The following is a 14,869-nucleotide window of genomic DNA, read 5'->3' as shown; positions in this document are numbered from 1 at the left end:
GTGCTGTGACTGTTGAAGTAGCAACCTGTGCACATGTCAAGTGAATTTCAGCTTAAAGGGCTGTCCATGTCAGTACCTAAGTTTGGAAGGCTGGTTGCTCATGTATGCACGTCCATGAACCAGTATGGCCACATTCATGTCATTGTATGACACTGAGTTTGGCTGAGATGTCCAGACTCTGGGACCAAGTCTGTGTGTCATAAATACTAGCGGCCACATCTGTTTATTATCTGTGACAGACGGGTGGCCTTGAATGACCGGTACCAAGTGACCACATGTCTGAACCTGTATCCAGTGTCCTTGCCTCCCTCCCAAATCACAGAAAACTCCTTACCCTCTTCTTTGCCACCCTCTCTCTTTAGGGACCTATAGCAAAGGAGCTGGGGAGACAAAAGGAGTACAGTTCTGCAGAAAAGATAAGTTTTCAAAGAAAGAGGGCAACGTTGAAAAAACTCATCAGGGACTCCTAGAGAAATTGAAGGAAAGGCATAGGTGAAGAATATGTAGGCAGAGCGGGGCGTAGCAAGGAGACAGAGGGTGAGGAAAAGGACCCTGTTCTCTGGGTTCCTGTACTCTTCTCCCAGTGGCACAAGACAGACAGGTCTGGGGAGGTGAGGAGTGTGTGCCGCGCTCTCAGCCTCGCCGCGGCCCTCTTGAATGTGTCAGTTTCAGTTGCGGTCCCTCCCTCCCTTTCCCACACTGGATGCTGTCTGAAGCCCACTGCCAAACCTGGTGTGACGGCAGGGCTCAGAGTCCCGAAGGAATGTGGCTGCGAGTGGGAACTCCTGGGTTCTGGACTGGGGGACGTGGAGGTTTGGGAGCCCAGACTCCGGGATCTTGGGGGAGGTAGAGGGTGAGAGTCTGGACTCCTGCATTTGAGTGGGTCCTGGGAGAGGGTCCCAGACTGCTGTATCCTGAGGAGGCAAGTGCTGCAGCCTGGGGCTAGAACAGCGTGTGTGCGAGCGTGCGTCTGTGTGTGTGTTTGCGCGCACGTGTTGGAACGCTTCTGTATCTGAGAGGTAGGAGCAGGGACTATCGGTTCCAGGCTGATAAGAGGTAGTAACTGGACGTCCAGGTTCCCCGACAGCGTGGGGACTCAAGGTTGCCCACTCTGGTCTTTCCAACTACTATGCACGCTCCGCGGGAAACCACGCACCTGCTCAGCTCCCCGCGGACTCAGCCAGGCCAGCACAAACTGCGCAAGCGCAATGGCTCCAAACACCCGCGCACCCTGTAGCGCATGCTCTGATGTCTGCGTTGTTAGCCTCATCCTGCCCCGCCATGACGTCATGTCGTCGCGACTAGCCACGCCCACAGCCTCACGACACGTGCGCGCCTCGGCGCTGCCCCCGTCTGCCCCCTTGTGGGCGTGGCGTGCGTGCCGTCTGACGTAGCCACGTGTCAGGTGAGGCGCCCGGAAGCGCTGCCCTGGGCGCGCCGGTAGCAGGGTGCTGGAGACCGACGAGACGACCGCCGGGGCTTCGGGACGGAGGGGACAGTGGCCTGAACGTGTGGTCTGCTGTAGGTCCTCCGCGCTGCCCAGTGAGTCTCCTCCACGTGTTGCGTTTTTGCCAAGGCCAGCGTGATCGCGGCCACAGCTTGTAACGAGGACCCCCCGGGCGCCTGATGGACACCGGGGTGTGTCCAGGCGTGGAGGGCGGGGCAGCGACTGCCGTGCGGTCGGAGCCGAGAGGGGGTTCCCAGGGATGAGAGAGGGATGTGGCGGGTTCAGGAGCGGGATGGGCTTGGGTTTGGATTTCGTTGGTCCAGGGAAAACGCCGGAGATAGGGTTAGGGGATGGAGTAGGAAGAGCAGTCAGAATGGGGGTGGAGTTGTGGTTGTGGTTGGAACTGGGAACAGGGCTGAGTAGAGTTGGATTGGCCCGGCCTGGATGATGTGGGGGCTGTTGTGGGAGGGCATGGTCCGGGGTTTGGTTTGATTTGGGATGGGAAGTACATGGGAGTTGAATCGGGAATGGTAGTAGTCTTGGAGATTAGGATCGGCTTGTGTGGCGATGGGAGGATGGGTTTGGGTTTGTGTTGCTTTTGAATGGGGAGGCTGTGGGGTTGTCTTGGGTTAGGTTAAGTTGGATGGGTTCACTTGCCTTGGCTTGGAGTTGTGTGGCATTATGGTTGGTTGGGTTGAGTTTAGTGGGTTGAATTGTTCTAGATGTTGGTTGATGTTGGGGAAGAGGATTAGGATGGGAATGAGGAACTGGATCCAGGGATTCTTCACGAAACCTGAGGCACATTTGTCCCCACAGGGTGACACTGGAGAACCTGGTCTGTGTGTGTGTGGGGAGAGGGGGTTCAGACCACTGACTGAATAGATTCCTTTGCCTCATTCCTTATGGGCTTAACTTGTGAGTGTCTGTGACCACTCTGTCTCTCTCACTGGGAGCTTCTCCTGTTCCTCAGCCGGGAGACGGGGAAGATCTGATCAATGGCTTGACATGGCGGGTGCTGGACCCACGTGAGCTGCTCTGGTTTTACTGAAAAAACTGAGATACCCAACTTATTGGAAACCTAGTATCTTATGCATTCAGGCTATTTCATTCCTTCCGTAGCCTTGGGGGTGGAGGTGAGGCATGTCCACATCCTGGAATCATGGGCAGGGCCTTGGCCAACATCCGGGTGTTGGTAGGGCAGGGGCGGGACCCTGGGGGTGTGAGACCATTTAAAGGCTCCCCAGGGAGGCTCCCCAGCTCCGAGCTCACTGCCTGCTCACCACGTGGTTCCTGGCCCTGTGCCTGGCTGTGTCCCTGGGATGGACTAATGAGTATCAGGAGATGCAGGAGTGGAGCGGCACTGAGTCTCATGCTGGTCTCACCTCCCCGTAAGTCCTTCCCCTCTCAGCTGGCACCCCAGCCTCATGCCACGCAGCCCACCATCCACCCTAGACCAGTGTACCAGGCTCTTTTCTATCTCTCCCATCCCCAGCCCAAAACATTCTGCCGCTCTCCACGCTGTCACATTCCTCACTCCCACACTGGGTCCCTGCTTCCTCCCAGTTACTCCCAGAACATTCTCCTTTACCAGACAGGCAGAGCCTGGGCCATCTCTGTGTTTCTCTTTGGGGTTCTCCAGTTCTTCCAAGGACGCGCCTCCTCCCTGGACCCTGGGACCTTGATCATCCCCTCCTGCCTCCTAGTTCTCTGGGGCCCAGTGCTCTGGCTCCTGAGCCCCCAAGTCCTTCCATGCCTCGGTGACGTTTCCCATCCAGCAGTCAGTTCTCAACACTGTCCCTTAAATATTGAGGCCTCCTCATGACCCTAAAACCCCACCCCGGGCATAGATGATTTCCCAGCCTGAGACTCCTTAAAACGCCCCAAATCCTTCTTCTCCCAGCCAATGGCGCTCTCCCTTGGGGTCATTAACACTGGTTTCTAGAACCCCTTCCCCCTCTCTGAACCCACACCTCCCCCACAGCTGCCTGTCCCCCAGCCAAAGGCCCCAAATCACCGACCCCCACCCTCGATGCCTGCCCCAGTGCTGTCCTGTCATCTCCTATCCTGATCCCTGGGGTCAGCTCTGCTGTCAGCATCAAGTCTCCCCACCCAGGACCAGCCGCCCACCCCCCAATCCCAGGGACGGCTCCAGAATTCCGGGTCCTTCCCAACACCCCTTGCCCATGTCCCCAGACCCCCAGCCTGGTCCTCTGCCCCCGTGTCACCCCAACCCCACAGCACGGCTGCCTCTCCTAGCCCAGTCCCCTGGCCCCGTAGGCAACACCCACCCTTCTGACCAAGGCAATCCCCTCTACAGATGTCGTGGGCCTCGTCCAGTCCCGGGTCATAGGAGACTGGGAGTGTGAGAAGCGTCCGAGACCCTGGCAGGTGGCTGTGTACTGTCACACTGACTTCCAGTGCGGGGGTGTCCTGGTGCATCCCCAGTGGGTGCTCGCAGCCGCCCACTGCAAGAGCGAGTGAGTAGGATCAGGGGGTCTGGCGGGGGGAGCGTCTGTGCTCCCACAGGAATGGTCAGCCAGGGCCGTTCTCCTGGGATAACCTCAGGGGAGGCTGGGGGCTGAGGGAGAGAAGGATGGCACTGGTCCAGGGCCCAGGGAGAGAGGCGGGGCTGGGACTGGACGGCCCCGGGGAAGCCCTGCCATGGCTGCCTGGTCTCTCTGTGTCTCCCCGTGCAACCGGCTCTCTGTCTTCCTGTGTCTCCCTCTGTCCTGTCTCTGTGTCTCTCAGTAACTGACTTTGTTGTGTGTCTCTCTGTGTGACTTTGATTTGTCTCTATCTCCCCCTCTCTTCTGTCTCTCCCTGTCTCTGTCCATCTCTGGGTCTCTCAGCTGCCATCCCTGTCACTGTGTGTCTCACCCTCCATCTCTCTGCCTCACTCCCTCTCTCCCATCACTGCTGAGCACGCTCACCCCCAGGATGGGACTGGGGGGGACCCCCAGAGAAAAGGAAGGGATCATCCCCAGCAGGTGGGATATGGGGGTGCTTCTCACGCTGCCCAGCCCCTCCCTCCAGGGCGTCGTTCATCCAGGGGGACACAGGGAAGGGCTGGTTTCAGCTGGCACTGGGTGGGGGCAATGGAGGAAGGTGGAAGGAGAAGGAGAAAGGGAGAAGGTGCTGGGGAGGGAGGGGACGCTGGCCTTGGGGGGGCCAGGCCACCCAGCTGCTGGGGAACCAGCCCCACAGCCCCAGCTGCCGCTGAGCCGCCTCAGGCCTCCCCTCCTCCCCTGCATCACCTCCTGCCCCCCCCACTCTGACTCCCCCTCCCTGGCCTCCTCTTCTCTGTTTCTCACTTGTTCTTTTTTATTCTTTTTCTGTCTGTATTTTTAACATTGTCACATCCCTTTATTTTCTCACTCACTGTCTGTTTTTTCTGTGACTCTGTATCTTTCTGGCTCGCTCTCTCTGTCTCTCTGTGTCTCTGTTTCTCTTTCTTGCTTTGGACCCTCCCCCAGGCTCCCCGGCCCCATCTCCCTTCCCCCTTCCCCCCCTCATTCCCTCCGTCCCCCTCTCTCCCCGGCGATGACCAGGTCTGGCTGGGGTGCTGTGACTCGTTTGAGGATAAAGACACAGTCCAGTTCCTCCAGGTCAGTGACAGCTTCCCACACCCTGACTTCAAGCTGAGCCTCTTGAAGCAGAACATCTTCATCCCAGGAGACGACTGCAGCCACGACCTCATGCTGCTCCGCCTGGTGCAGCCCACTCGGCTCACAGCCGCCGTGCAGGTCCTGGCCCTGCCCGCCCAGGAACCCGCACTGTGGAGCCTCTGCTGTGCCTCCCGCTGAAGCGGGACTGGATCAGATAAGTGTATGTTGGGGGCCAGACCTGCAGCCTGGAGCCCAGACTCCTGGGTCTGAGGGAGGAGGGGCTGGGGGCCTGGACCACTGGGTCTGAGGGAGGAGGGGCTGGGGCCTGGACTCCTGGGTCTGAGGGAGGAGGGGCTGGGGCCTGGACTCCTGGGTCTGAGGGAGGAGGGGCTGGGGGTTGCACTCCTGGGTCTGAGGGAGGAGGGGCTGGGCCTGGACTCCCGGGTCTGAGGGAGGAGGGCTGGGGACACATGGGTCGGCCACAGCACTTTATCTCCCTGGTTCATAGTGATGTACCCAGATGAACTTCCGTGTATGGACCTCACACTCCTGTCTAATGATGTGTGTGCCAAAAGCTCCCTCGAGATGGTGACAGAGTTCCTGTCGTGTGCTGGGCCCTTGGAGGTTGGCAAGGAAACCTGCGTGGTGAGCAGCCTCTCTCCTTGTGTGTCAGGAGGTGAGGGAGCTGTGGGGGCGGGAGGAGAGAGAGCAGAGCCAGGGAGGTGGCCGGTGTGATGAGAGGGGTGACCTCGTGTGGAAGGTGAGGCTGGGCAGACACCTGCGGCAGGTGAGGGTGAGCCACGTGCTGTCTGGGGGAAGAGCAGAGGGAACAGCAGAGGCCCCGAGGGATGTGGGCCTGGTGTGTGTGAGGACCAGTGAGGCCAGTGTGGGTGGAGCCCAGCGAGCAGGGGAGAGGGCGGGAGGTGACAGCTCGGGGAAGAAAGGGCCGGTCCTGCGGGGCCTCCTTGGGGCCAGGGGAGGACTTTGCTCTTCCTCTGAGGGACCCGGGAGGGGTGGGTGGTACTGAGCAGGAGCAGGACAGGGTCTGGGTTGGGTGTTCACAGGCCTCTCTGGCGTCCTTGTGGGGTCAGTGTCCAGGGGTGAGGAGAGGCAGCGGGCCTGGTAGGGTGTGAAGATGAGGCTGAGCACGGTGGTGGCAGAGACGAGGGGAAATGGGGTCCACTCTGGGTACCTCGAAAGGGAGCCCACAGGATTCGCTGACGGAGTGTCAGTGGGAGTGAGAGGCGGCGAGGACTAAGGATGATCCTGAGCTTTGGTCTGAGTGTCAGCTGAGCAGCCCCAAGGAGATGTCTACACCCCTCACCACACACACACACACACACACACACACACACACACTCTCACCAAGTCCTACTTGAGCCCAGCGTTTCCCACCCAACCTGCTCCTTCTCCTCCCCCTGGTTCCTCCGTCCACCAGCAGCTCTCCCTCTGGTCCCTCCCTCCATGCTCGTCCCTCCTGCCCCCTGACTCTCACTGACGTCCCTGCTTTCTGTCCCATCCTCCCAGCCCCAGATCAGGCCTTGTTCCCACCTGGACCCTCACCCCAGCCTTCTTCACACGCTCTCGGCCCTCAGTCTCTCTGTCCAGTCCGTCCCCACCTGGCCCAGGGGGTCATTCTAATCTCAGAACTGGCCTTGCCCCTCCCCTGCTCACCCACCTTCCATGGCTCCCCAGTGCCCTGGGGAGAGGAGGGTGTCATCAGAGAAAGCTTCCTGGGAGGGATGACAGCGGAGATGAGCCCTGAGGGAGGAAGTGTCCCGGAGATGGATCCTGTTCCTCCTCCCCCTGACCCGTCTGCAGGGACCATCCATGGGCAGAACCTGGACCCTGCATCCCATCCCCAGTGGCCAGGACGTGAGCCGCTCTCCCTTCCCTTGAAATCCCTGCCTACCTTCTCTGGGAGTGGTCTCTGGAGACAGCCGTCTCTTTCCCCATAGCTGGGGACTCGCCATGTATGATCTGTGAGCCCAGGTCTGAAAGCTGGGGTCCCACAGGCAGACCCCGGGTCCCCACTGACTCTTCTCGCTCTGTCTGCCCGCCTTGTGCAGTAGGGTGGCCCAGGGAGTGTGCTGGTCTGCAACGGGGTCTTTCTAGGAAACTATGCAACTGGGCCAGCCCCTAGATACCCCTTCTGTGAGCACAATCAAGTGCCCTACAGAAAACGCTGGAAACACTGGAAGGCTGCCTCTGGGGAGTGGACTGTGGGGACGAGCGGGAACACATGAGTTATTCGTTGAGGGTGTGAGTCAAAGCCTGAACATGTGAATGTGAACGGCGTGGAGGGGCCCGTCATGGAATGCTCACTGAGAGGTCCGTGAACTCGGGAATAAGGTTAACTCAGCCCTCGGCCCCTGAGGTCCAAAGGAGAGAATGAAGGGGGAAGTGAAACAGAAAGACACAGACGTAGAATGAGAGATACCAGGCAGAGAGCAGAGGAAGCTGAAGACAGCACAGCGCAGACCTGCAGAAACAAAGAGACGGAAGAGTGTGAAAGAGACCAAGACACTTGCAAGGGGGACAGAGAGAACAGGGAGGGCAGAGGGAGCCGTTGGGGAGCATCTGCGGCCTCTGGTTTGGGTCAGGTCCCCTCCCTGGGTCCATGGTCCCTGCTCCTGCTCCAGGAACCCTGTACGGGGCTGTGATCAGGCTGCCCGTGACACCCCACCCAGTGTGCCTGCTGTCCCCAGGCTAGGGATGCTCATAAGGCCCCCGGAGCCCCCACAGGAAGAGGCAGGCCGTCAGCCCCGCCCCGGACTCTGGAGCTGGCAGGTCGGGTGCTCTCTGCCTCCCACACCCGCTTTGTCCCAGCCTGGCTCTGAGGTCCCTGAAGGCCCCCTCTGCCGTCCTCTCCCCAACGCCCCCTCATTCTGTGCTGTCTCTCCGCCTCTCCCTCTCTGCCTACCCCTGCCGTTCTGTCTCCGTGGTCTCTGCCTCTCGGTCTCTGTGTCTGTCTCTGTCTGTCTGTCTCTCTCTCTGCCTCTCTGAGTCTCTATCCTTCCTCCGTCCACACTCATTTTTAACACCTGGCATGGACATCCTCCACATGCCCCTCCTCAAGGCTCAGTCTCTGTAGCTGCCCCTCTCCTGCCTGTCACTCTTGCTGCCCCACTTTCTTCCCTGAGTCTCCGGCCCCCACGTTCTAGGGCTGTCCTCTGAGATCTCAGAGCCAAGAGGGAGCATCCTGTTCCACGGCCCCTCCCTGCCCAGTATCTTCCGCGGGACCAAAGAAACAGACAAAGGGAAGAGTGGACATTCTTTGGGTCACAGTCCCCAAATTAGCCTGCGTTTCCGTGCTCATCTCCCGTGCGAACGTGAGGGCCACAGTTCTGTAACCTCCAGACCTGCATTCTGGGGGCTCTTATTCTCTGGCACGGGTATATGAGTGTGAGCTAGTGTGTGTGAGCATGTGCTCGTGTGTGCCCAGTGGTATCAGTTTTTGGCTTATGTTACGCCTAGATTCCCGTGTTCTTTTTCCAAAAGTTGTCTTGAAGTATGGTTTTTACAAATATTTGTTCTTCTTTTTTGAGGAAGATCAGCCCTGAGCTAACTACTGCCAATCCTCCTCTTTTTGCTGAGGAAGACTGGCCCTGAGCTAACATCCGTGCTCATCTTCCTCTACTTTATATGTGGGACACTTGCCACAGCGTGGCTGCCAAGCACTGCCATGTCCTCACCTGGGACCCGAACCAGCAAACCCCAGGCCACCAAAGCAGAACGTGTGCGCTTAACCGCTGCGCCACCGGGCCGTCCCCTAAATATTTGTTCTCTTCATTGCTTTGACTTCATTTATTCCTTCCCTCTCATGGATTCCAATGATATATATGTTATCTTTGCTGATCTTTTGTATCTGTCATTTCCACTCAAATATACTTAAAACATTTTTTTTTTAAAGATTTTATTTTTTCCTTTTTCTCCCCAAAGCCCCCCGGTACATAGTTGTATATTCTAGTTGTAGGTCCTTCTGGGTCTATGTGGGACACTGCCACAGCGTGGCTGGATGAGTGGTGCTAGGTCCACGCCCAGGATCTGAACCAGCGAACACCGAGCTGCTGGAGTGGAGCGTGCAAACTTAACCACTCAGCCACGGGGCTGGCACCCTCAAATATACTTTTAAAAAATCTGTTTCAGGGCTGGCGCCATGGCTGAGTGGTTCATGCACTCCACTTTGGTGGCTCAGGGTTTCGCCGGTTCGCATCCTGGGCGCGGACATGGCACCACTTGTTAGGCCACCTGAGGCAGCTTCCCACATGCCACAACTAGAAAGACGCACAAGTAAAATATACAACTATGTACTGGGGGGGATTAAAAGCAGAAAAAGAAAAAAGGAAGATTGGCAACAGTTGTTAGCTCAGGTGCCAATCTTTACAAAAAAAAAATAGTTCTGTTGCTGCCCAGCCTTAATAGAAGAGAATGAAAAAGAGATTGCAAAGGAAGGGCCAAGGGTAAGTAAAGTTAAACTTCTTGAGAAATCTGACCTATTTACCCTGAAGTTGCACGAGTGATGGAGTGATTCTGTCTCAAGAAACATATAAAGCCAAGAGGCTGTCTGAAGCCCCTGTGCTCGGGGACGGTGGCATTGCGAATGGGCTGCATGGCCCGGAGGTGGCAGGGCAGGAGAAGTTGGAAAGCTGCCTAAAGCTGTGGTTAAGAGGGTGTCCTGGTGCTGTCACCCACCAGCTGTGTGTCTTAGGTGCCCTTCCGCTGAAGCAAACCTGAGATTTGGCTTCTTGTGAAAGATATCCTTGTGAGGGGCCGGCCTCGTGGCCAAGTGGTTAAGTTCGCGCACTCTGCTTTGGTGGCCCAGGGTTTCACTGGTTCAGATCCTGGGCCTGGACATGGCACCGCTCATCAGGCCATGCTGAGGCGGTGTCCCACATAACACAACCAGAAGGACCTACAACTAGAATATATAACTATGTACTGGGGGGCTTTGGAGAGAAGAAGAAGAAAAAGAAGGAAAAAAAAGAAGATTGGCAACAGATGTTAGCTCACTTGCCAATCTTTAAAAAAAAGTATGTTATTACAATAGAGAGGCAGAGTAGGTAGCTCAAGAGAAGGATGCAATGTCGCCGAGCAAGGATACAGGGTGTTCTTGGCTTGAGTCCGCTCCAGCCTGAGCCCCGGGGAGCCCTGGAGGAGGAGTTGCACCCCCGGGTTGTTTCCACCTTGAAGAAGGGGGCTCTGCTTTTGTTCCCCGGGGCCCATCCGTCAGCCGCTGGCCGCCTTCAAGGGGGTGGGCGTCATCTCCTGGGGAGGGGTCACCACCAGCAGCACTACCGCGTGGACCCGGGATTGCGTCTTAGGCAGTCTGGGCCTCAGTTTCCCGAACTCGCAGATGGGAGATAATACCACTGTATTTCATCCGGTCTCCGACTTCCTTTTCAACATCTATGAAACTGGATGTGTTTGAGTTCAATAGCACGTTGTAGTTTCACTGGAAGCATTCTCTCCCTTAGTGGGGCCGGATGGGGTGGGCTGCGTCTCACAATGCTGTCTCACACCTCTTTTATTCTTCACAGCCCACCCCCTGACGGCCTCATCCTCATCTCCATTCTCACCTGGATTGCAGCCCCATCTCAATTCCATCCTCAAGCCCAACTGCATCTTCAGTTCCAGCTGCAGACCCATTCCCAGTCCAGGCCTGCTCTCCAACTTTGTGCCAAGCTCCTTTTCACAGGTGAAGAAAACGCGCTGCTTTTCTATTCAGGCCCGGTCCCCAAGATGAAGCGCCGCCCCCGAAATGAAGCCCCGCCCCTGAGCTGAAGCTCTGCCTCCGGTCCTGCCCGACCCAGGAAGGCCCCGCCCTGAGTCAGGCCACGCCCCCAGCCCTGCGCTCGCAGCAAAAGGCAGTGTGCACCCCTTGGGGATGCAACAGGAGCCGCACAGTGGAGTCCTTCTTCCTGCAAACGGCCATCTGCCAGGGCTGGCAGGGCGGGCTGCTCTCCGTGCCATTAATGATGAGAGTTTTCCCAGCATCGGCCTGGACTCCTGGAGGCGAAGTCAGAGCTCAAAGGGGAGGAATCAGGGCTTTGGGGCGGGGCCAGAGCTCAAGGGTCAGGATGAGGACCCAGGAAGCTTCAGGAGGGCGAGGTAGGGACAGAGTCTCTGGTCAAGAGAATGACCAGCGGGGACCCCTCTTCTGGACCTCGCCCCCTCCACACTTCATCTCTCTGCGCCCTCAGACACGTAGTTTCGAAACTCACCCCACTGCGCACATCATCTCACATTCACACCTTTCCCTCTTCCAGACCGGTCCTGCCGCTCAGGCGGGAGTTGTGGGAAGTCTCCCAGTCCACCGAGTCCTCAGGTGAGGCCAGGCGCATTGGCCAGGTCGGCCCACCCTCCCTCTCACTCCTTTCTCCCACTGTCTCCCAGGAGATCTCTGGGCAGGGAAAGGGCACCTCATCCTCGGCTCCGAGATTTTGGCCCTGAGACATGGAGCCTAGGGACGTAGAGAACGGGAGTGGGACACAGCCAGGAGGAGATGATAAAGAGTCAACAACAGGAAGTGGCAGCAGTGGGAAGATGGAGTGACGGTGACAAAAAAAAAAAATCAGAAAAACATGGAGTAAAACTCGGAAACATGGACACTAGGGGGGAGAGGGAGAGAGAGAAAGCAAAAGCGTCCAAGCTAGGCAGAACCAGGTGATGGCGACACAGCTTGAGAGGAGAGCTGGCAGGATGCTGAGTCTGGAGGGTACAGAGACAGAGAGGGACAGACTCAGAGACTCACAGACGGAGACACAGACGTCAGACACCCAGAAGGTGAGATGGGGGGCAGAGAGGCAGGACACAGCCACACACTTTCACTCACTCATGTGGCCCATCTGGCCTGGGCTGAGCTGCCATCTGCCACCAGTTCTTGGAGCCACACGGAGCTCCACGCGGAGTTATAAGCATCTCTTTGCCGGGCTGTCCCACCCCTAGGGCTGGTGGCCACATGCCTTAGCGGTCAGACAGTGCAATCTTTCGGTCCACGCTCCTCCGCCTACCACCTCCAGATCCGGGTGCCCAGAGCAGGGGTTGGGGCCAGGCACTGAGGGACTTCTGGCCCAGAACCCCAGGCTGCCCTCACCTCCAGCTAACACCCCATTCTTGATTCCTGGAGGTCTCCCCATCTCAGTGTCTCCTTTGCGTTAGGTTTATTCTCTGACACAGTGGCTCATTTATATTCATCCATTCTTCTTTTCTAATATCATCGTTTAAAGCTATAAATCTGTTGCTTTCCACAAGTTTTGCTGTGTAATATATATATATATATATTTTATCATTCAACTCTCAACATTTTAAAATTTCCATTAGGAGTTTTTCCAATATGATTTAATTTTCATCGTGAATTATTTAGAGAGGTGGTTGTGTTTTAACTTCTGCGTGTGTGGATATTCTGTCAATGTGCTCACTGAATTTTAATTTTCTTGCATCGTGGTTGGAGAATGTGACTATGACACGGAATCCTTTTTATGATACATAACTGTGTTGAAATCTCACACTTTTTGTGTGTGGTTTTTTTCCCCAAATCCCCCCAGTACATAGTTGTATATTCTAGTTGTGAGTGCCTCTGGTTGTGGCATGGAGACGCCGCCTCAGCGTGGCTTGAGAGCGGTGCCACATCCATGCCCACGATCCGAACCAGTGAAACCCTGGGCCACCGAAGCGGAGTGCACGAACTTAACCACTCAGCCACAGCACCAGCCCCATTTTTTTTTTGTTTAAATCTCACATTTTTAATGGGTGAATCAGTCCATTTGCCCCTGTAGTCTTACCAGTTTTTATATTAAGTACTATGAAGCTATTTTATTAGGAATATTCAGGTTTAGAATTGTTATATTTGTTATAAAGAACTTTTTATTGTTTTGTAGCAATCCACTATGTCTAATAATGGTTTCAGTGCGAATGCCTTATTTGACTGACATTAGTAAACCTACGGTACTTTTCTAAGGGGTAATATTTCTTTTCTTTTCATCCCTGCTTTCAACTTTTCTATGAGCTTTTAGTGTGTCTTTTGTAAACAGCATATAACAGTCTTTTAAATTGTAATCTGGGGGCTTGCCCCATGGCTGAGTGGTTAAGTTCACGTGCTCTGCTTTGGGCGCCCAGGGTTCAGCAGTTCGGATCCCGGGCGTGGACCTACACACTGCTCATCAGGCCATGCTGTGGTGGCATCCCACATGGAAGAACTAGAATGACTTACAACTATGTACTGGGGCTTTGGGGAGAAAACAAAAAGAGGAAGATTGGCAACAGATGTTAGCTCAGGGCCAATCTTCCTCACCAAAAAGCATACTAAAAAAAAAAATTCTAATCTGAGTTTTAACCACTTGCATTTATTGTTATTATTGATATATTTAGCACTATTGATATTATCTTACTTTTAAATTACTATTTATCCTGCTTTTTCCATGCATCCTAGCTTTTCTGGGTTATTTGATTTAGTGGGATTTTTCCCCCCTTATTTTATTTTTCTCTTTCTGCTTGTTTGGAATTTATTTCCCTATTTCTATTCTTTAGTGTTACTCTTGCTATTTTATCATGTTGTGTTTTCCTTATCATGTAATTCACAATATTTTCTAATTTCCGTTATGATTTCTTGTTTGAGCTGTGGTTTATTTAGAAGCATATTTTAAAAGCGAGAACACATGGGGCTTTTCTGGTTATCATTTTGTCACGATTTCTAGCTTAATCACAATCTGGTCAGACAACATCCTGTGCATATTGTAACTTTGAACTTGGTTGCGACTTGCTTCGTAGCTCAGTTTTCGTAAGGGCTGTGTGAAGTTTTTTATCGAGGGGTCATTTTTTATGAGGCAGACACAGTGTGGTGTGCAGGTTTCAAGTGTCCCCTTCGGGAGTTCTGACAGATGCATGCCCCCACGTAGTCCCTCACTCCTGTCAAGTTACAGAACATTTCCGCCACCTCAGGAAGTTCTCTCGTGTCACTTCCAAGTCTGTCTCCACAGCCACCCATCTCTTCCTGTCCCAGTAACCAGGCAACCTAGATTAGTTTTGCCTGTGCTCGAATTTCCTCTATAAATGGAATCGTACAGTGTACAGTAATGCATTACTTAACGACGGGGATAATTCTGAGAAACGCGTCACTAGGCGATTTCGTCGTTGTGCAAACATCACAGAGTGTTCTTCCACAAACCTAGATGGTATAGCCTACTGCACACCTAGGCTCTTTGGTGCTGATCTCATGGGACCAGCATCGGATATGTGGCCTGTCATTGACCGAAACATCACCCTGGGGCGCATGAGTGTATAATAGCTTGTGTCTGGCTTCCGTCACTCAGCACAATGCCTATGAGATGCTCCTATGTTGTCGTGCACATCAGGAGTTTACTTCTTCTTATTACGGAGGAGCATTCTGTTATGTGGATATGTGATGGTTTGTCCACTCACCCTTTCCTGGACATTTGGGTTGTTTCCAGTTTGGCTGTTGTGGATGAAGCTACTTTGAACATCCTTGGCAAGTCTATTTTTTTTTTCATTGCTCTGCTATAAATATCTAGGAGTGGACTTGCTGGTCGTGGGGTAGACGTATGTTTATCTTTCTAAGAAATTGCCACACTATTTCCCAAAGCGGTTGTACCATTTTACACTCCCCCCAGCACGGTATGAGAGCTGCAGCTGCTCGACGTATTAGCCAACACTCGGTGCCGTCATCCTTTTGATTTTAGCCATTCTGGTAGACGTGTGTTTCAGAAAGATTGCATATTCTTCAGATGCTGGGTGCAGTGTGCTACATATGACCATTAAGTGAAGTTTGTCAATCCTGTTGTTCAAATCATCTATGTCC

At 54.7% G+C, this 14,869-nt stretch overlaps 1 long non-coding RNA gene across 1 annotated transcript; it reads left to right on the top strand.

Annotated features, from left to right (window-relative positions):
* Positions 1-1,297: 1,297 nt before the first annotated feature.
* On the top strand, positions 1,298-14,535 carry LOC138915947 (uncharacterized). The gene is made up of 5 exons (XR_011422462.1): positions 1,298-1,542; positions 3,765-3,924; positions 4,996-5,272; positions 5,561-5,697; positions 10,593-14,535. It is a non-coding gene; the product is annotated as an uncharacterized lncRNA (long non-coding RNA).
* Positions 14,536-14,869: the final 334 nt, after the last annotated feature.

Source organism: Equus caballus, chromosome 10, assembly GCF_041296265.1.
Source record: "Equus caballus isolate H_3958 breed thoroughbred chromosome 10, TB-T2T, whole genome shotgun sequence".
In the NCBI taxonomy this organism is placed as follows: domain Eukaryota; kingdom Metazoa; phylum Chordata; class Mammalia; order Perissodactyla; family Equidae; genus Equus; species Equus caballus.
Note: the sequence above shows the minus strand (reverse complement) of the source record. Positions and strands in the feature narration are given on the sequence as shown.